Genomic DNA, 22,199 nt, shown 5'->3' with positions numbered 1-22,199 from the left:
TTAATTTTTTTGACACTTTTCTCAGTATGTGGAGATAAGACTATAGTCTTATGTATTTTTCTGATTACCCCCCCAAAAAGGTTTTTTTCATAACTGTCTCAAAATACACAGGTTTTAATTTATTTCTTCATATTCATTATATACATCCTATTCTTCATCCATTTCACCAATAAAACCTCATTTTTATTTTTTTGACACTTTTCTCAGTATGTGGAGATAAGACTATGGTCTTATGTATATGTCTTATGTATTTTTCCCCCAAAAAAGTTTTTTTTTCATAACTGTCTCAAAATACACAGGTTTTAATTTATTTCTTCATATTCATTATATACATCCTATTCTTCATCCATTTCACCAATAAAACCTCATTTTTATTTTTTTGACACTTTTCTCAGTATGTGGAGATAAGACTATAGTCTTATGTATTTTTCTGATTTCCCCCAAAAAAGGTTTTTTCTTCATAACTGTCTCAAAATACACAGGTTTTAATTTATTTCTTCATATTCATTATATACATCCTATTCTTCATCCATTTCATGGATTTTTCAGAATGTGGAGATAAGACTATAGTCTTATGTATTTTTCTGATTTCCCCCAAAAAAGTTTTTTTTTCATAACTGTCTCAAAATACACAGGTTTCAATTTTTTTTTCTCAAAACTGTCTCAAAATACAGGGGTTTCAATTTATTTCTTCATATTCATTACATACATCCGATTCTTCATCCATTTCACCAATAAAACCTCATTTTTATTTTTTTGACACTTTTCTCAGTTTTTGGAGATAAGACTATAGTCTTATGTATTTCTCTGATTGCCCCCCAGAAATGTTTTTTCTTCATAATTGTCTCAAAATACACAGGTTTCAATTTATTTCTTCATATTCATTACATACATCTTATTCTTCATCCATTTCACCAATAAAATCTCATTTTTATTTTTTTGACACTTTTCTCAGTATGTGGAGATAAGACTATAGTCTTATGTATTTTTCTGATTTCCCCCCCAAAAAGTTTTTTTTCATAACTGTTTCAAAATACACAGGTTTTAATTTATTTCTTCATATTCATTATATACATTCTATTCTTCATCCATTTCACCAATAAAACCACATTTTTATTTTTTTGACACTTTTCTCAGTATGTGGAGATAAGACTATAGTCTTATGTATTTCTCTGATTGCCCCCCAGAAATGTTTTTTCTTCATAATTGTCTCAAAATACACAGGTTTAAATTTATGTCTTCATATTCATTACATACATCCGATTCTTCATCCATTTCACCAATAAAATCTCATTTTTATTTTTTTGACACTTTTCTCAGTTTTTGGAGATAAGACTATAGTCTTATGTATTTCCCTGATTGCCCCCCAGAAATGTTTTTTCTTCATAATTGTCTCAAAATACACAGGTTTCAATTTATTTCTTCATGTTCACCATATGCATCAAATTCTTCATCCATTTCACCAATAAAACCTCATTTTTATTTTTTTGACACTTTTCTCAGTATGTGGAGATAAGACTATAGTCTTATGTATTTTTCTGATTTCCCCCAAAAAAGGTTTTTTTTCATAACTGTCTCAAAATACACAGGTTTCAATTTTTTTTTCATAACTGTCTCAAAATACACAGGTTTCAATTTATTTCTTCATATTCATTATATAAATTCTATTCTTCATCCATTTCACCAATAAAACCTCATTTTTATTTTTTTGACACTTTTCTCAGTTTTTGGAGATAAGACTATAGTCTTATGTATTTTTCTGATTTCCCCCCCAAAAAGTTTTTTTTCATAACTGTCTCAAAATACACAGGTTTTAATTTATTTCTTCATATTCATTAATATACATTCTATTCTTCTTCCATTTCACCAATAAAACCTCATTTTAATTTTTTTGACACTTTTCTCAGTATGTGGAGATAAGACTATAGTCTTATGTATATGTCTTATGTATTTTTCTGATTTCCCCCAAAAAAGGTTTTTTCTTCATAATTGTCTCAAAATACAGAGGTTTAAATTTATTTCTTCATATTCATTACATGCATCCGATTCTTCTTCCATTTCACCAATAAAACCTCATTTTTATTTTTTTGACACTTTTCTCAGTATGTGGAGATAAGACTATGGTCTTATGTATTTTTCTGATTTCCCCCAAAAAAGGTTTTTTCTTCATAATTGTCTCAAAATACACAGGTTTAAATTTATTTCTTCATATTCATTACATACATCCTATTCTTCTTCCATTTCACCAATAAAACCTCATTTAAATTTTTTTGACACTTTTCTCAGTATGTGGAGATAAGACTATAGTCTTATGTATATGTCTTATGTATTTTGCTGATTTCCCCCAAAAAAGTTTTTTTTCATAACTGTCTCATAATACACAGGTTTCAATTTATTTCTTCATATTCATTATATACATCCGATTCTTCATCCATTTCACCAATAAAACCTCATTTTTATTTTTTTGAAACTTTTCTCAGTGTGTGGAGATAAGACTATAGTCTTATGTATTTCTCTGATTGCCCCCCAGAAATGTTTTTTCTTCATAATTGTCTCAAAATACACAGGTTTCAATTTATTTCTTCATGTTCACCATATGCATCCTATACTTCATCCATTTCACGAATAAAACCTCATTTTTATTTTTTGACACTTTTCTCAGTATGTGGAAATAAGACTATATAGTCTTATGTATTTTTCTGATTTCCCCCAAAAAAGTTTTTTTTTCATAACTGTCTCAAAATACACAGGTTTCAATTTATTTCTTCATGTTCACCATATGCATCCTATTCTTCATCCATTTCACCAATAAAACCTCATTTTTATTTTTTGACACTTTTCTCAGTATGTGGAAATAAGACTATAGTCTTATGTATATGTCTTATGTATTTTTCCCCGAAAAAAGATTTTTTCATAACTGTCTCAAAATACACAGGTTTCAATTTATTTCTTCATATTCATTATATACATCCGATTCTTCATCCATTTCACCAATAAAACCTCATTTTCATTTTTTTGACACTTTTCTCAGTGTGTGGAGATAAGACTATAGTCTTATGTATTTTTCTGATTGCCCCCCAGAAATGTTTTTTCTTCATAATTGTCTCAAAATACACAGGTTTTAATTTATTTCTTCATATTCATTATATACATTCTATTCTTCATCCATTTCACCAATAAAACCACATTTTTATTTTTTTGACACTTTTCTCAGTATGTGGAGATAAGACTATAGTCTTATGTATTTTTCTGATTTCCCCCAAAAAAGGTTTTTTCTTCATAATTGTCTCAAAATACACAGGTTTAAATTTATTTCTTCATATTCATTACATGCATCCGATTCTTCTTCCATTTCACCAATAAAACCTCATTTTAATTTTTTTGACACTTTTCTCAGTATGTGGAGATAAGACTATAGTCTTATGTATTTTTCTGATTACCCCCCCCAAAAAGGTTTTTTTCATAACTGTCTCAAAATACACAGGTTTTAATTTATTTCTTCATATTCATTATATACATCCTATTCTTCATCCATTTCACCAATAAAACCTCATTTTTATTTTTTTGACACTTTTCTCAGTATGTGGAGATAAGACTATGGTCTTATGTATATGTCTTATGTATTTTTCCCCCAAAAAAGTTTTTTTTTCATAACTGTCTCAAAATACACAGGTTTTAATTTATTTCTTCATATTCATTATATACATCCTATTCTTCATCCATTTCACCAATAAAACCTCATTTTTATTTTTTTGACACTTTTCTCAGTATGTGGAGATAAGACTATAGTCTTATGTATTTTTCTGATTTCCCCAAAAAAGGTTTTTTCTTCATAACTGTCTCAAAATACACAGGTTTTAATTTATTTCTTCATATTCATTATATACATCCTATTCTTCATCCATTTCATGGATTTTTCAGAATGTGGAGATAAGACTATAGTCTTATGTATTTTTCTGATTTCCCCCAAAAAAGTTTTTTTTTCATAACTGTCTCAAAATACACAGGTTTCAATTTTTTTTTCTCAAAACTGTCTCAAAATACACAGGTTTCAATTTATTTCTTCATATTCATTACATACATCCGATTCTTCATCCATTTCACCAATAAAACCTCATTTTTATTTTTTTGACACTTTTCTCAGTTTTTGGAGATAAGACTATAGTCTTATGTATTTCTCTGATTGCCCCCCAGAAATGTTTTTTCTTCATAATTGTCTCAAAATACACAGGTTTCAATTTATTTCTTCATATTCATTACATACATCTTATTCTTCATCCATTTCACCAATAAAATCTCATTTTTATTTTTTTGACACTTTTCTCAGTATGTGGAGATAAGACTATAGTCTTATGTATTTTTCTGATTTCCCCCCCAAAAAGTTTTTTTTCATAACTGTTTCAAAATACACAGGTTTTAATTTATTTCTTCATATTCATTATATACATTCTATTCTTCATCCATTTCACCAATAAAACCACATTTTTATTTTTTTGACACTTTTCTCAGTATGTGGAGATAAGACTATAGTCTTATGTATTTCTCTGATTGCCCCCCAGAAATGTTTTTTCTTCATAATTGTCTCAAAATACACAGGTTTAAATTTATGTCTTCATATTCATTACATACATCCGATTCTTCATCCATTTCACCAATAAAATCTCATTTTTATTTTTTTGACACTTTTCTCAGTTTTTGGAGATAAGACTATAGTCTTATGTATTTCCCTGATTGCCCCCCAGAAATGTTTTTTCTTCATAATTGTCTCAAAATACACAGGTTTCAATTTATTTCTTCATGTTCACCATATGCATCATATTCTTCATCCATTTCACCAATAAAACCTCATTTTTATTTTTTTGACACTTTTCTCAGTATGTGGAGATAAGACTATAGTCTTATGTATTTTTCTGATTTCCCCCAAAAAAGGTTTTTTTTCATAACTGTCTCAAAATACACAGGTTTCAATTTTTTTTTCATAACTGTCTCAAAATACACAGGTTTCAATTTATTTCTTCATATTCATTATATAAATTCTATTCTTCATCCATTTCACCAATAAAACCTCATTTTTATTTTTTTGACACTTTTCTCAGTTTTTGGAGATAAGACTATAGTCTTATGTATTTTTCTGATTTCCCCCCCAAAAAGTTTTTTTTCATAACTGTCTCAAAATACACAGGTTTTAATTTATTTCTTCATATTCATTAATATACATTCTATTCTTCTTCCATTTCACCAATAAAACCTCATTTTAATTTTTTTGACACTTTTCTCAGTATGTGGAGATAAGACTATAGTCTTATGTATATGTCTTATGTATTTTTCTGATTTCCCCCAAAAAAGGTTTTTTCTTCATAATTGTCTCAAAATACAGAGGTTTAAATTTATTTCTTCATATTCATTACATGCATCCGATTCTTCTTCCATTTCACCAATAAAACCTCATTTTTATTTTTTTGACACTTTTCTCAGTATGTGGAGATAAGACTATGGTCTTATGTATTTTTCTGATTTCCCCCAAAAAAGGTTTTTTCTTCATAATTGTCTCAAAATACACAGGTTTAAATTTATTTCTTCATATTCATTACATACATCCTATTCTTCTTCCATTTCACCAATAAAAGCTCATTTAAATTTTTTTGACACTTTTCTCAGTATGTGGAGATAAGACTATAGTCTTATGTATATGTCTTATGTATTTTGCTGATTTCCCCCAAAAAAGTTTTTTTTCATAACTGTCTCATAATACACAGGTTTCAATTTATTTCTTCATATTCATTATATACATCCGATTCTTCATCCATTTCACCAATAAAACCTCATTTTTATTTTTTTGACACTTTTCTCAGTTTTTGGAGATAAGACTATAGTCTTATGTATTTCTCTGATTTCCCCCCAGAAATGTTTTTTCTTCATAATTGTCTCAAAATACACAGGTTTCAATTTATTTCTTCATATTCATTACATACATCTTATTCTTCATCCATTTCACCAATAAAATCTCATTTTAATTTTTTTGACACTTTTCTCAGTATGTGGAGATAAGACTATAGTCTTATGTATTTTTCTGATTTCCCCCAAAAAAGGTTTTTTCTTCATAATTGTCTCAAAATACACAGGTTTCAATTTTTTTTTCATAACTGTCTCAAAATACACAGGTTTCAATTTATTTCTTCATATTCATTACATACATCCGATTCTTCATCCATTTCACCAATAAAATCTCATTTTTATTTTTTTGACACTTTTCTCAGTATGTGGAGATAAGACTATAGTCTTATGTATTTTTCTGATTTCCCCCCCAAAAAGTTTTTTTTCATAACTGTCTCAAAATACACAGGTTTTAATTTATTTCTTCATATTCATTATATACATTCTATTCTTCATCCATTTCACCAATAAAACCACATTTTTATTTTTTTGACACTTTTCTCAGTATGTGGAGATAAGACTATAGTCTTATGTATTTTTCTGATTTCCCCCAAAAAAGGTTTTTTTTCATAACTGTCTCAAAATACACAGGTTTCAATTTTTTTTTCATAACTGTCTCAAAATACACAGGTTTCAATTTATTTCTTCATATTCATTACATACATCCGATTCTTCATCCATTTCACCAATAAAATCTCATTTTTATTTTTTTGACACTTTTCTCAGTATGTGGAGATAAGACTATGGTCTTATGTATTTTTCTGATTTCCCCCAAAAAAGGTTTTTTCTTCATAATTGTCTCAAAATACACAGGTTTAAATTTATTTCTTCATATTCATTACATACATCCGATTCTTCATCCATTTCACCAATAAAATCTCATTTTAATTTTTTTGACACTTTTCTCAGTTTTTGGAGATAAGACTATAGTCTTATGTATTTTTCTGATTACCCCCCCAAAAAGGTTTTTTTCATAACTGTCTCAAAATACACAGGTTTTAATTTATTTCTTCATATTCATTATATACATCCTATTCTTCATCCATTTCACCAATAAAACCTCATTTTTATTTTATTGACACTTTTCTCAGTATGTGGAGATAAGACTATGGTCTTATGTATATGTCTTATGTATTTTTCCCCCAAAAAAGTTTTTTTTTCATAACTGTCTCAAAATACACAGGTTTTAATTTATTTCTTCATATTCATTATATACATCCTATTCTTCATCCATTTCACCAATAAAACCTCATTATTATTTTTTTGACACTTTTCTCAGTATGTGGAGATAAGACTATAGTCTTATGTATTTTTCTGATTTCCCCCAAAAAAGGTTTTTTTTTCATAACTGTCTCAAAATACACATGTTTTAATTTATTTCTTCATATTCATTATATACATCCTATTCTTCATCCATTTCACCAATAAAACCTCATTTTTATTTTTTTGACACTTTTCTCAGTATGTGGAGATAAGACTATAGTCTTATGTATTTTTCTGATTTCCCCCAAAAAAGTTTTTTTTTCATAACTGTCTCAAAATACACAGGTTTCAATTTTTTTTTTCAAAACTGTCTCAAAATACACAGGTTTCAATTTATTTCTTCATATTCATTACATACATCCGATTCTTCATCCATTTCACCAATAAAACCTCATTTTTATTTTTTTGACACTTTTCTCAGTATGTGGAGATAAGACTATAGTCTTATGTATTTCTCTGATTTCCCCCCCAAAAAGTTTTTTTTCATAACTGTTTCAAAATACACAGGTTTTAATTCATTTCTTCATATTCATTATATACATTCTATTCTTCATCCATTTCACCAATAAAACCACATTTTTATTTTTTTGACACTTTTCTCAGTATGTGGAGATAAGACTATAGTCTTATGTATTTCCCTGATTGCCCCCAAAAAAGGTTTTTTCTTCATAATTGTCTCAAAATACACAGGTTTCAATTTATTTCTTCATGTTCACCATATGCATCCTATTCTTCATCCATTTCACCAATAAAACCTCATTTTTATTTTTTTGACACTTTTCTCAGTATGTGGAGATAAGACTATAGTCTTATGTATTTTTCTGATTTCCCCCAAAAAAGTTTTTTTTTCATAACTGTCTCAAAATACACAGGTTTCAATTTATTTCTTCATATTCATTATATACATCGGATTCTTCATCCATTTCACCAATAAAACCTCATTTTTATTTTTTTGACACTTTTCTCAGTATGTGGAGATAAGACTATAGTCTTATGTATTTTTCTGATTTCCCCCCCAAAAAGTTTTTTTTCATTACTGTCTCAAAATACACAAGTTTTAATTCATTTCTTCATATTCATTATATACATTCTATTCTTCATCCATTTCACCAATAAAACCACATTTTTATTTTTTTGACACTTTTCTCAGTATGTGGAGATAAGACTATAGTCTCCTGTATTTTTCTGATTTCCCCCAAAAAAGGTTTTTTCTTCATAATTGTCTGAAAATACAGAGGTTTAAATTTATTTCTTCATATTCATTACATACATCCGATTCTTCTTCCATTTCACCAATAAAACCTCATTTTTATTTTTTTGACACTTTTCTCAGTATGTGGAGATAAGACTATAGTCTTATGTATTTCTCTGATTGCCCCCCAGAAATGTTTTTTCTTCATAATTGTCTCAAAATACACAGGTTTCAATTTATTTCTTCATGTTCACCATATGCATCCTATTCTTCATCCATTTCACCAATGAAACCTCATTTTTATTTTTTGACACTTTTCTCAGTATGTGGAGATAAGACTATAGTCTTATGTATTTTTCTGATTTCCCCCAAAAAAGGTTTTTTCTTCATAATTGTCTCAAAATACAGAGGTTTAAATTTATTTCTTCATATTCATTACATACATCCGATTCTTCTTCCATTTCACCAATAAAACCTCATTTTTATTTTTTTGACACTTTTCTCAGTATGTGGAGATAAGACTATAGTCTTATGTATTTTTCTGATTTCCCCCAAAAAAGGTTTTTTCTTCATAATTGTCTCAAAATACACAGGTTTAAATTTATTTCTTCATATTCATTACATGCATCCGATTCTTCTTCCATTTCACCAATAAAACCTCATTTTTATTTTTTTGACACTTTTCTCAGTATGTGGAGATAAGACTATGGTCTTATGTATTTTTCTGATTTCCCCCAAAAAAGGTTTTTTCTTCATGATTGTCTCAAAATACACAGGTTTAAATTTATTTCTTCATATTCATTACATAGATCCTATTCTTCTTCCATTTCACCAATAAAACCTCATTTAAATTTTTTTGACACTTTTCTCAGTATGTGGAGATAAGACTATAGTCTTATGTATATGTGTTATGTATTTTGCTGATTTCCCCCAAAAAAGTTTTTTTTCATAACTGTCTCATAATACACAGGTTTCAATTTATTTCTTCATATTCATTATATACATCCGATTCTTCATCCATTTCACCAATAAAACCTCATTTTTATTTTTTTGACACTTTTCTCAGTTTTTGGAGATAAGACTATAGTCTTATGTATTTCTCTGATTGCCCCCCAGAAATGTTTTTTCTTCATAATTGTCTCAAAATACACAGGTTTCAATTTATTTCTTCATGTTCACCATATGCATCCCATTCTTCATCCATTTCACCAATAAAACCTCATTTTTATTTTTTGACACTTTTCTCAGTATGTGGAGATAAGACTATAGTCTTATGTATATGTCTTATGTATTTTGCTGATTTCCCCCAAAAAAGTTTTTTTTCATAACTGTCTCAAAATACACAGGTTTCAATTTATTTCTTCATATTCATTACATACATCCGATTCTTCTTCCATTTCACCAATAAAACCTCATTTTTATTTTTTTGACACTTTTCTCAGTATGTGGAGATAAGACTATAGTCTTATGTATTTCTCTGATTGCCCCCCAGAAATGTTTTTTCTTCATAATTGTCTCAAAATACACAGGTTTCAATTTATTTCTTCATGTTCACCATATGCATCCTATTCTTCATCCATTTCACCAATGAAACCTCATTTTTATTTTTTGACACTTTTCTCAGTATGTGGAGATAAGACTATAGTCTTATGTATTTTTCTGATTTCCCCCAAAAAAGGTTTTTTCTTCATAATTGTCTCAAAATACAGAGGTTTAAATTTATTTCTTCATATTCATTACATACATCCGATTCTTCTTCCATTTCACCAATAAAACCTCATTTTTATTTTTTTGACACTTTTCTCAGTATGTGGAGATAAGACTATAGTCTTATGTATTTTTCTGATTTCCCCCAAAAAAGGTTTTTTCTTCATAATTGTCTCAAAATACACAGGTTTAAATTTATTTCTTCATATTCATTACATGCATCCGATTCTTCTTCCATTTCACCAATAAAACCTCATTTTTATTTTTTTGACACTTTTCTCAGTATGTGGAGATAAGACTATGGTCTTATGTATTTTTCTGATTTCCCCCAAAAAAGGTTTTTTCTTCATGATTGTCTCAAAATACACAGGTTTAAATTTATTTCTTCATATTCATTACATAGATCCTATTCTTCTTCCATTTCACCAATAAAACCTCATTTAAATTTTTTTGACACTTTTCTCAGTATGTGGAGATAAGACTATAGTCTTATGTATATGTGTTATGTATTTTGCTGATTTCCCCCAAAAAAGTTTTTTTTCATAACTGTCTCATAATACACAGGTTTCAATTTATTTCTTCATATTCATTATATACATCCGATTCTTCATCCATTTCACCAATAAAACCTCATTTTTATTTTTTTGACACTTTTCTCAGTTTTTGGAGATAAGACTATAGTCTTATGTATTTCTCTGATTGCCCCCCAGAAATGTTTTTTCTTCATAATTGTCTCAAAATACACAGGTTTCAATTTATTTCTTCATGTTCACCATATGCATCCCATTCTTCATCCATTTCACCAATAAAACCTCATTTTTATTTTTTGACACTTTTCTCAGTATGTGGAGATAAGACTATAGTCTTATGTATATGTCTTATGTATTTTGCTGATTTCCCCCAAAAAAGTTTTTTTTCATAACTGTCTCAAAATACACAGGTTTCAATTTATTTCTTCATATTCATTATATACATCCGATTCTTCATCCAGTTCACCAATAAAACCTCATTTTTATTTTTTTAACACTTTTCTCAGTTTTTGGAGATAAGACTATAGTCTTATGTATTTCTCTGATTGCCCCCCAGAAATGTTTTTTCTTCATAATTGTCTCAAAATACACAGGGTCCAATTTATTTCATGTTCACCATATGCATCCTATTCTTCATCCATTTCACCAATAAAACCTCATTTTTATTTTTTGACACTTTTCTCAGTATGTGGAGATAAGACTATGGTCTTATGTATATGTCTTATGTATTTTTCCCCCAAAAAGTTTTTTTTTCATAACTGTCTCAAAATACACAGGTTTTAATTTATTTCTTCATATTCATTATATACATCCTATTCTTCATCCATTTCACCAATAAAATCTCATTTTTATTTTTTTGACACTTTTCTCAGTATGTGGAGATAAGACTACAGTCTTATGTATTTTTCTGATTTCCCCAAAAAAGGTTTTTTCTTCATATCTGTCTCAAAATACACAGGTTTTAATTTATTTCTTCATATTCATTATATACATCCTATTCTTCATCCATTTCATGGATTTTTCAGTATGTGGAGATAAGACTATAGTCTTATGTATTTTTCTGATTTCCCCCAAAAAAGTTTTTTTTTCATAATTGTCTCAAAATACACAGGTTTAAATTTATTTCTTCATATTCATTACATGCATCCGATTCTTCTTCCATTTCACCAATAAAACCTCATTTTTATTTTTTTGACACTTTTCTCAGTATGTGGAGATAAGACTATGGTCTTATGTATTTTTCTGATTTCCCCCAAAAAAGGTTTTTTCTTCATAATTGTCTCAAAATACACAGGTTTTAATTTATTTCTTCATATTCATTATATACATCCTATTCTTCATCCATTTCATGGATTTTTCAGTATGTGGAGATAAGACTATAGTCTTATGTATTTTTCTGATTTCCCCCAAAAAAGTTTTTTTTTCATAACTGTCTCAAAATACACAGGTTTCAATTTTTTTTTTCATAACTGTCTCAAAATACACAGGTTTTAATTTATTTCTTCATATTCATTACATACATCCGATTCTTCTTCCATTTCACCAATAAAACCTCATTTTTATTTTTTTGACACTTTTCTCAGTATGTGGAGATAAGACTATAGTCTTATGTATTTCTCTGATTGCCCCCCAGAAATGTTTTTTCTTCATAATTGTCTCAAAATACACAGGTTTCAATTTATTTCTTCATGTTCACCGTATGCATCCTATTCTTCATCCATTTCACCAATGAAACCTCATTTTTATTTTTTGACACTTTTCTCAGTATGTGGAGATAAGACTATAGTCTTATGTATTTTTCTGATTTCCCCCAAAAAAGGTTTTTTCTTCATAATTGTCTCAAAATACACAGGTTTAAATTTATTTCTTCATATTCATTATATACATCCGATTCTTCTTCCATTTCACCAATAAAACCTCATTTTTATTTTTTTGACACTTTTCTCAGTATGTGGAGATAAGACTATAGTCTTATGTATTTTTCTGATTTCCCCCAAAAAAGGTTTTTTCTTCATAATTGTCTCAAAATACACAGGTTTAAATTTATTTCTTCATATTCATTACATGCATCCGATTCTTCTTCCATTTCACCAATAAAACCTCATTTTTATTTTTTTGACACTTTTCTCAGTATGTGGAGATAAGACTATGGTCTTATGTATTTTTCTGATTTCCCCCAAAAAAGGTTTTTTCTTCATAATTGTCTCAAAATACACAGGTTTAAATTTATTTCTTCATATTCATTACATACATCCTGTTCTTCTTCCATTTCACCAATAAAACCTCATTTAAATTTTTTTGACACTTTTCTCAGTATGTGGAGATAAGACTAAAGTCTTATGTATATGTCTTATGTATTTTGCTGATTTCCCCCAAAAAAGTTTTTTTTCATAACTGTCTCATAATACACAGGTTTCAATTTATTTCTTCATATTCATTATATACATCCGATTCTTCATCCATTTCACCAATAAAACCTCATTTTTATTTTTTTGACACTTTTCTCAGTTTTTGGAGATAAGACTATAGTCTTATGTATTTCTCTGATTGCCCCCCAGAAATGTTTTTTCTTCATAATTGTCTCAAAATACACAGGTTTCAATTTATTTCTTCATGTTCACCATATGCATCCCATTCTTCATCCATTTCACCAATAAAACCTCATTTTTTTTTTTTGACACTTTTCTCAGTATGTGGAGATAAGACTATAGTCTTATGTATATGTCTTATGTATTTTTCTGATTTCCCCCCCAAAAAGTTTTTTTTCATAACTGTCTCAAAATACACAGGTTTTAATTTATTTCTTCATATTCATTATATACATTCTATTCTTCATCCATTTCACCAATAAAACCACATTTTTATTTTTTTGACACTTTTCTCAGTATGTGGAGATAAGACTATGGTCTAATGTATTTTTCTGAATTCCCCCAAAAAAGTTTTTTTTTCATAACTGTCTCAAAATACACAGGTTTCAATTTATTTCTTCATATTCATTACATACATCTTATTCTTCATCCATTTCACCAATAAAATCTCATTTTTATTTTTTTGACACTTTTTTCAGTATGTGGAGATAAGACTATAGTCTTATGTATTTTTCTGATTTCCCCCAAAAAAGGTTTTTTTTCATAACTGTCTCAAAATACACAGGTTTCAATTTTTTTTTTCATAACTGTCTCAAAATACACAGGTTTCAATTTATTTCTTCATATTCATTACATACATCCGATTCTTCATCCATTTCACCAATAAAACCTCATTTTTATTTTTTTGACACTTTTCTCAGTTTTTGGAGATAAGACTATAGTCTTATGTATTTCTCTGATTGCCCCCCAGAAATGTTTTTTCTTCATAATTGTCTCAAAATACACAGGTTTCAATTTATTTCTTCATATTCATTACATACATCCGATTCTTCATCCATTTCACCAATAAAACCTCATTTTTATTTTTTTGACACTTTTCTCAGTTTTTGGAGATAAGACTATAGTCTTATGTATTTCTCTGATTTCCCCCAAAAAAGGTTTTTTTTCATAACTGTCTCAAAATACACAGGTTTCAATTTTTTTTTTCATAACTGTCTCAAAATACACAGGTTTCAATTTATTTCTTCATATTCATTACATACATCTTATTCTTCATCCATTTCACCAATAAAATCTCATTTTTATTTTTTTGACACTTTTCTCAGTATGTGGAGATAAGACTATAGTCTTATGTATTTTTCTGATTTCCCCCAAAAAAGGTTTTTTTTCATAACTGTCTCAAAATACACAGGTTTCAATTTTTTTTTTCATAACTGTCTCAAAATACACAGGTTTCAATTTATTTCTTCATATTCATTACATACATTCTATTCTTCATCCATTTCACCAATAAAACCACATTTTTATTTTTTTGACACTTTTCTCAGTATGTGGAGATAAGACTATAGTCTTATGTATTTTTCTGATTTCCCCCAAAAAAGGTTTTTTCTTCATAATTGTCTCAAAATACACAGGTTTAAATTTATTTCTTCATATTCATTACATACATCCGATTCTTCATCCATTTCACCAATAAAATCTCATTTTTATTTTTTTGACACTTTTCTCAGTTTTTGGAGATAAGACTATAGTCTTATGTATTTCTCTGATTTCCTCCCAAAAGGGTTTTTCTTCATAATTTTCTCAAAATACACAGGTTTGAATTTATTTCTTTATATTCATTATATACATCCTATTCTTCATCCATTTCCCCAATAAAACCTCATTTTTATTTTTTTGACACTTTTCTCAGTATGTGGAGATAAGACTATAGTCTTATGTATTTCTCTGATTGCCCCCCAGAAATGTTTTTTCTTCATAATTGTCTCAAAATACACAGGTTTCAATTTATTTCTTCATATTCATTACATACATCTTATTCTTCATCCATTTCACCAATAAAATCTCATTTTTATTTTTTTGACACTTTTCTCAGTATGTGGAGATAAGACTATAGTCTTATGTATTTTTCTGATTTCCCCCCCAAAAAGTTTTTTTTCATAACTGTCTCAAAATACACAGGTTTTAATTTATTTCTTCATATTCATTAATATACATTCTATTCTTCATCCATTTCACCAATAAAACCACATTTTTATTTTTTTGACACTTTTCTCAGTATGTGGAGATAAGACTATAGTCTTATGTATTTTTCTGATTTCCGCCAAAAAAGGTTTTTTCTTCATAATTGTCTCAAAATACACAAGTTTAAATTTATTTCTTCATATTCATTACATACATCCGATTCTTCATCCATTTCACCAATAAAATCTCATTTTTATTTTTTTGACACTTTTCTCAGTTTTTGGAGATAAGACTATAGTCTTATGTATTTCCCTGATTGCCCCCCAGAAATGTTTTTTCTTCATAATTGTCTCAAAATACACAGGTTTCAATTTATTTCTTCATGTTCACCATATGCATCCTATTCTTCATCCATTTCACCAATAAAACCTCATTTTTATTTTTTTGACACTTTTCTCAGTATGTGGAGATAAGACTATAGTCTTATGTATTTCTCTGATTTCCTCCCAAAAGGGTTTTTCTTCATAATTTTCTCAAAATACACAGGTTTGAATTTATTTCTTCATATTCATTATATACATCCTATTCTTCATCCATTTCCCCAATAAAACCTCATTTTTATTTTTTTGACACTTTTCTCAGTATGTGGAGATAAGACTATAGTCTTATGTATTTCTCTGATTGCCCCCCAGAAATGTTTTTTCTTCATAATTAACTCAAAATACACAGGTTTCAATTTTTTTCTTCATGTTCACCATATGCATCCTATTCTTCATCCATTTCACCAATAAAACCTCATTTTTATTTTTTTGACACTTTTCTCAGTATGGGGAGATAAGACTATAGTCTTATGTATTTCTCTGATTGCCTCCCAAAAGGGTTTTTCTTCATAATTCTCTCAAAATACACAGGTTTGAATTTTTTTCTTCATGTTCACCATATGCATCCTATTCTTCATCCATTTCACCAATAAAACCTCATTTTTATTTTTTGACACTTTTCTCAGTATGTGGAAATAAGACTATAGTCTTATGTATATGTCTTATGTATTTTTCTGATTTCCCCCCAAAAATTTTTTTTTCATAACTGTCTCAAAATACACAGGTTTCAATTTATTTCTTCCTATTCATTATATACATCCAATTCTTCATCCATTTCACCAATAAAACCTCATTTTTATTTTTTTGACACTTTTTTCAGTATTTGAAGATAAGACTATAGTCTTATGTATTTCTCTGATTGCCCCCCAGAAATGTTTTTTCTTCATAATTTTCTCAAAATACACAGGTTTCAATTTATTTCTTCATATTCATTACATACATCTTATTCTTCATCCATTTCACCAATAAAATCTCATTTTTATTTTTTTGACACTTTTCTCAGTATGTGGAGATAAGACTATAGTCTTATGTATTTTTCTGATTTCCCCCCCAAAAAGTTTTTTTTCATAACTGTCTCAAAATACACAGGTTTTAATTTATTTCTTCATATTCATTAATATACATTCTATTCTTCATCCATTTCACCAATAAAACCACATTTTTATTTTTTTGACACTTTTCTCAGTATGTGGAGATAAGACTATAGTCTTATGTATTTTTCTGATTTCCCCCAAAAAAGGTTTTTTCTTCATAATTGTCTCAAAATACACAGGTTTAAATTTATTTCTTCATATTCATTACATACATCCGATTCTTCATCCATTTCACCAATAAAATCTCATTTTTATTTTTTTGACACTTTTCTCAGTTTTTGGAGATAAGACTATAGTCTTATGTATTTCCCTGATTGCCCCCCAGAAATGTTTTTTCTTCATAATTGTCTCAAAATACACAGGTTTCAATTTATTTCTTCATGTTCACCATATGCATCCTATTCTTCATCCATTTCACCAATAAAACCTCATTTTTATTTTTTTGACACTTTTCTCAGTATGTGGAGATAAGACTATAGTCTTATGTATTTCTCTGATTTCCTCCCAAAAGGGTTTTTCTTCATAATTTTCTCAAAATACACAGGTTTGAATTTTTTTCTTCATGTTCACCATATGCATCCTATTCTTCATCCATTTCACCAATAAAACCTCATTTTAATTTTTTGACACTTTTCTCAGTATGTGGAAATAAGACTATAGTCTCATGTATATGTCTTATGTATTTTTCTGATTTCCCCCAAAAAATTTTTTTTCATAACTGTCTCAAAATACACAGGTTTCAATTTATTTCTTCCTATTCATTATATACATCCAATTCTTCATCCATTTCACCAATAAAACCTCATTTTTATTTTTTTGACACTTTTCTCAGTTTTTGAAGATAAGACTATAGTCTTATGTATTTCTCTGATTGCCCCCCAGAAATGTTTTTTCTTCATAATTGTCTCAAAATACACAGGTTTCAATTTATTTCTTCATGTTCACCATATGCATCATATTCTTCATCCATTTCACCAATAAAACCTCATTTTTATTTTTTTTACACTTTTCTCAGTATGTGGAGATAAGACTATAGTCTTATGTATTTCTCTGATTTCCTCCCAAAAGGGTTTTTTTTCATAACTGTCTCAAAATACACAGGTTTTAATTTATTTCTTCATATTCATTATATACATCCTATTCTTCATCCATTTCACCAATAAAACCTCATTTTTATTTTTTTGACACTTTTCTCAGTATGTGGAGATAAGACTATAGTCTTATGTATTTTTCTGATTTCCCCCCCCAAAAAGTTTTTTTTCATTACTGTCTCAAAATACACAGGTTTCAATTTATTTCTTCATATTCATTACATACATCCAATTCTTCATCCATTTCACCAATAAAACCTCATTTTTATTTTTTTGACACTTTTCTCAGTTTTTGGAGATAAGACTACAGTTATACGTAAATGTCTTATGTATTTTTCCCCCAAAAAAGGTTTTTTCTTCATAATTGTCTCAAAATACACAGGTTTAAATTAATTTCTTCAAATTCATTACATGCATCCGATTCTTCATCCATTTCACCAATAAAACCTCATTTTAATTTTTTTGACACTTTTCTCAGTATGTGGAGATAAGACTATAGTCTTATGTATTGTTCTGATTTCCCCCAAAAAAGTTTTTTTTTCATAACTGTCTCAAAATACACAGGTTTCAATTTTTTTTTTTATAACTGTCTCAAAATACACAGGTTTCAATTTATTTCTTCATATTCATTACATACATCCGATTCTTCATCCATTTCACCAATAAAACCTCATTTTTATTTTTTTGACACTTTTCTCAGTTTTTGGAGATAAGACTATGGTCTTATGTATTTCTCTGATTGCCCCCCAGAAATGTTTTTTCTTCATAATTGTCTCAAAATACACAGGTTTGAATTTTTTTCTTCATGTTCACCATATGCATCCTATTCTTCATCCATTTCACCAATAAAACCTCATTTTTATTTTTTGACACTTTTCTCAGTATGTGGAAATAAGACTATAGTCTTATGTATATGTCTTATGTATTTTTCTGATTTCCCCCAAAAAATTTTTTTTCATAACTGTCTCAAAATACACAGGTTTCAATTTATTTCTTCCTATTCATTATATACATCCAATTCTTCATCCATTTCACCAATAAAACCTCATTTTTATTTTTTTGACACTTTTCTCAGTATGTGGAGATAAGACTATAGTCTTATGTATTTCTCTGATTGCCCCCCAGAAATGTTTTTTCTTCATAATTGTCTCAAAATACACAGGTTTCAATTTATTTCTTCATGTTCACCATATGCATCATATTCTTCATCCATTTCACCAATAAAACCTCATTTTTATTTTTTGACACTTTTCTCAGTATGTGGAGATAAGACTATAGTCTTATGTATTTCTCTGATTTCCTCCCAAAAGGGTTTTTTTTCATAACTGTCTCAAAATACACAGGTTTTAATTTATTTCTTCATATTCATTATATACATCCTATTCTTCATCCATTTCACCAATAAAACCTCATTTTTATTTTTTTGACACTTTTCTCAGTATGTGGAGATAAGACTATAGTCTTATGTATTTCTCTGATTTCCTCCCAAAAGGGTTTTTCTTCATAATTTTCTCAAAATACACAGGTTTGAATTTATTTCTTCATATTCATTATATACATCCTATTCTTCATCCATTTCCCCAATAAAACCTCATTTTTATTTTTTTGACACTTTTCTCAGTATGTGGAGATAAGACTATAGTCTTATGTATTTCTCTGATTGCCCCCCAGAAATGTTTTTTCTTCATAATTAACTCAAAATACACAGGTTTCAATTTTTTTCTTCATGTTCACCATATGCATCCTATTCTTCATCCATTTCACCAATAAAACCTCATTTTTATTTTTTTGACACTTTTCTCAGTGTGTGGAGATAAGACTATAGTCTTATGTATTTCTCTGATTGCCTCCCAAAAGGGTTTTTCTTCATAATTCTCTCAAAATACACAGGTTTGAATTTTTTTCTTCATGTTCACCATATGCATCCTATTCTTCATCCATTTCACCAATAAAACCTCATTTTTATTTTTTGACACTTTTCTCAGTATGTGGAAATAAGACTATAGTCTTATGTATATGTCTTATGTATTTTTCTGATTTCCCCCAAAAAAAATTTTTTCATAACTGTCTCAAAATACACAGGTTTCAATTTATTTCTTCCTATTCATTATATACATCCAATTCTTCATCCATTTCACCAATAAAACCTCATTTTTATTTTTTTGACACTTTTCTCAGTATGTGGAGATAAGACTATAGTCTTATGTATTTCTCTGATTGCCCCCCAGAAATGTTTTTTCTTCATAATTGTCTCAAAATACACAGGTTTCAATTTATTTCTTCATGTTCACCATATGCATCATATTCTTCATCCATTTCACCAATAAAACCTCATTTTTATTTTTTTGACACTTTTCTCAGTATGTGGAGATAAGACTATAGTCTTATGTATTTCTCTGATTTCCTCCCAAAAGGGTTTTTTTTCATAACTGTCTCAAAATACACAGGTTTTAATTTATTTCTTCATATTCATTATATACATCCTATTCTTCATCCATTTCACCAATAAAACCTCATTTTTATTTTTTTGACACTTTTCTCAGTATGTGGAGATAAGACTATAGTCTTATGTATTTTTCTGATTTCCCCCCCCAAAAAGTTTTTTTTCATTACTGTCTCAAAATACACAGGTTTCAATTTATTTCTTCATATTCATTACATACATCCAATTCTTCATCCATTTCACCAATAAAACCTCATTTTTATTTTTTTGACACTTTTCTCAGTTTTTGGAGATAAGACTACAGTTATACGTATATGTCTTATGTATTTTTCCCCCAAAAAAAGGTTTTTTCTTCATAATTGTCTCAAAATACACAGGTTTAAATTAATTTCTTCAAATTCATTACATGCATCCGATTCTTCATCCATTTCACCAATAAAACCTCATTTTAATTTTTTTGACACTTTTCTCAGTATGTGGAGATAAGACTATAGTCTTATGTATTGTTCTGATTTCCCCCAAAAAAGTTTTTTTTTCATAACTGTCTCAAAATACACAGGTTTCAATTTTTTTTTTTATAACTGTCTCAAAATACACAGGTTTCAATTTATTTCTTCATATTCATTACATACATCCGATTCTTCATCCATTTCACCAATAAAACCTCATTTTTATTTTTTGACACTTTTCTCAGTTTTTGGAGATAAGACTATAGTCTTATGTATTTCTCTGATTGCCCCCCAGAAATGTTTTTTCTTCATAATTGTCTCAAAATACACAGGTTTCAATTTATTTCTTCATGTTCACCATATGCATCCTATTCTTCATCCATTTCACCAATAAAACCTCATTTTTTTTTTTTTTACACTTTTCTCAGTATGTGGAGATAAGACTATAGTCTTATGTATTTTTCTGATTTCCCCCAAAAAAGTTTTTTTTTCATAACTGTCTCAAAATACACAGGTTTCAATTTATTTCTTCATATTCATTATATACATCCTATTCTTCATCCATTTCACCAATAAAACCTCATTTTTATTTTTTGACACTTCTCTCAGTATGTGGAGATTAGACTATAGTCTTATGTATTTCTCTGATTGCCCCCCAGAAATGTTTTTTCTTCATAATTGTCTCAAAATACACAGGTTTCAATTTATTTCTTCATATTCATTACATACATCTTATTCTTCATCCATTTCACCAATAAAATCTCATTTTTATTTTTTTGACACTTTTCTCAGTATTTGGAGATAAGACTATAGTCTTATATATTTTTCTGATTTCCCCCAAAAAAGGTTTTTTCTTCATAATTGTCTCAAAATACACAGGTTTAAATTTATTTCTTCATATTCATTACATACATCCGATTCTTCATCCATTTCACCAATAAAATCTCATTTTTATTTTTTTGACACTTTTCTCAGTTTTTGGAGATAAGACTATAGTCTTATGTATTTCTCTGATTGCCCCCCAGAAATGTTTTTTCTTCATAATTGTCTCAAAATACACAGGTGTCAATTTATTTCTTCATGTTCACCATATGAATCCTATTCTTCATCCATTTCACCAATAAAACCTCATTTTTATTTTTTTGACACTTTTCTCAGTATGTGGAGATAAGACTATAGTCTTATGTATTTTTCTGATTTCCCCCACAAAGTTTTTTTTCATAACTGTCTCAAAATACACAGGTTTTAATTTATTTCTTCCTATTCATTATATACATTCTATTCTTCATCCATTTCACCAATAAAACCACATTTTTATTTTTTTGACACTTTTCTCAGTATGTGGAGATAAGACTATAGTCTTATGTATTTTTCTGATTTCCCCCAAAAAAGGTTTTTTCTTCATAATTGTCTCAAAATACACAGGTTTAAATTTATTTCTTCATGTTCACCATATGCATCCTATTCTTCATCCATTTCACCAATAAAACCACATTTTTATTTTTTTGACACTTTTCTCAGTATGTGGAGATAAGAATATAGTCTTATGTATTTTTCTGATTT

This window comes from Conger conger, chromosome 18 (genome assembly GCF_963514075.1).
Source record: "Conger conger chromosome 18, fConCon1.1, whole genome shotgun sequence".
NCBI classification, from domain to species: domain Eukaryota; kingdom Metazoa; phylum Chordata; class Actinopteri; order Anguilliformes; family Congridae; genus Conger; species Conger conger.
Note: the sequence above shows the minus strand (reverse complement) of the source record.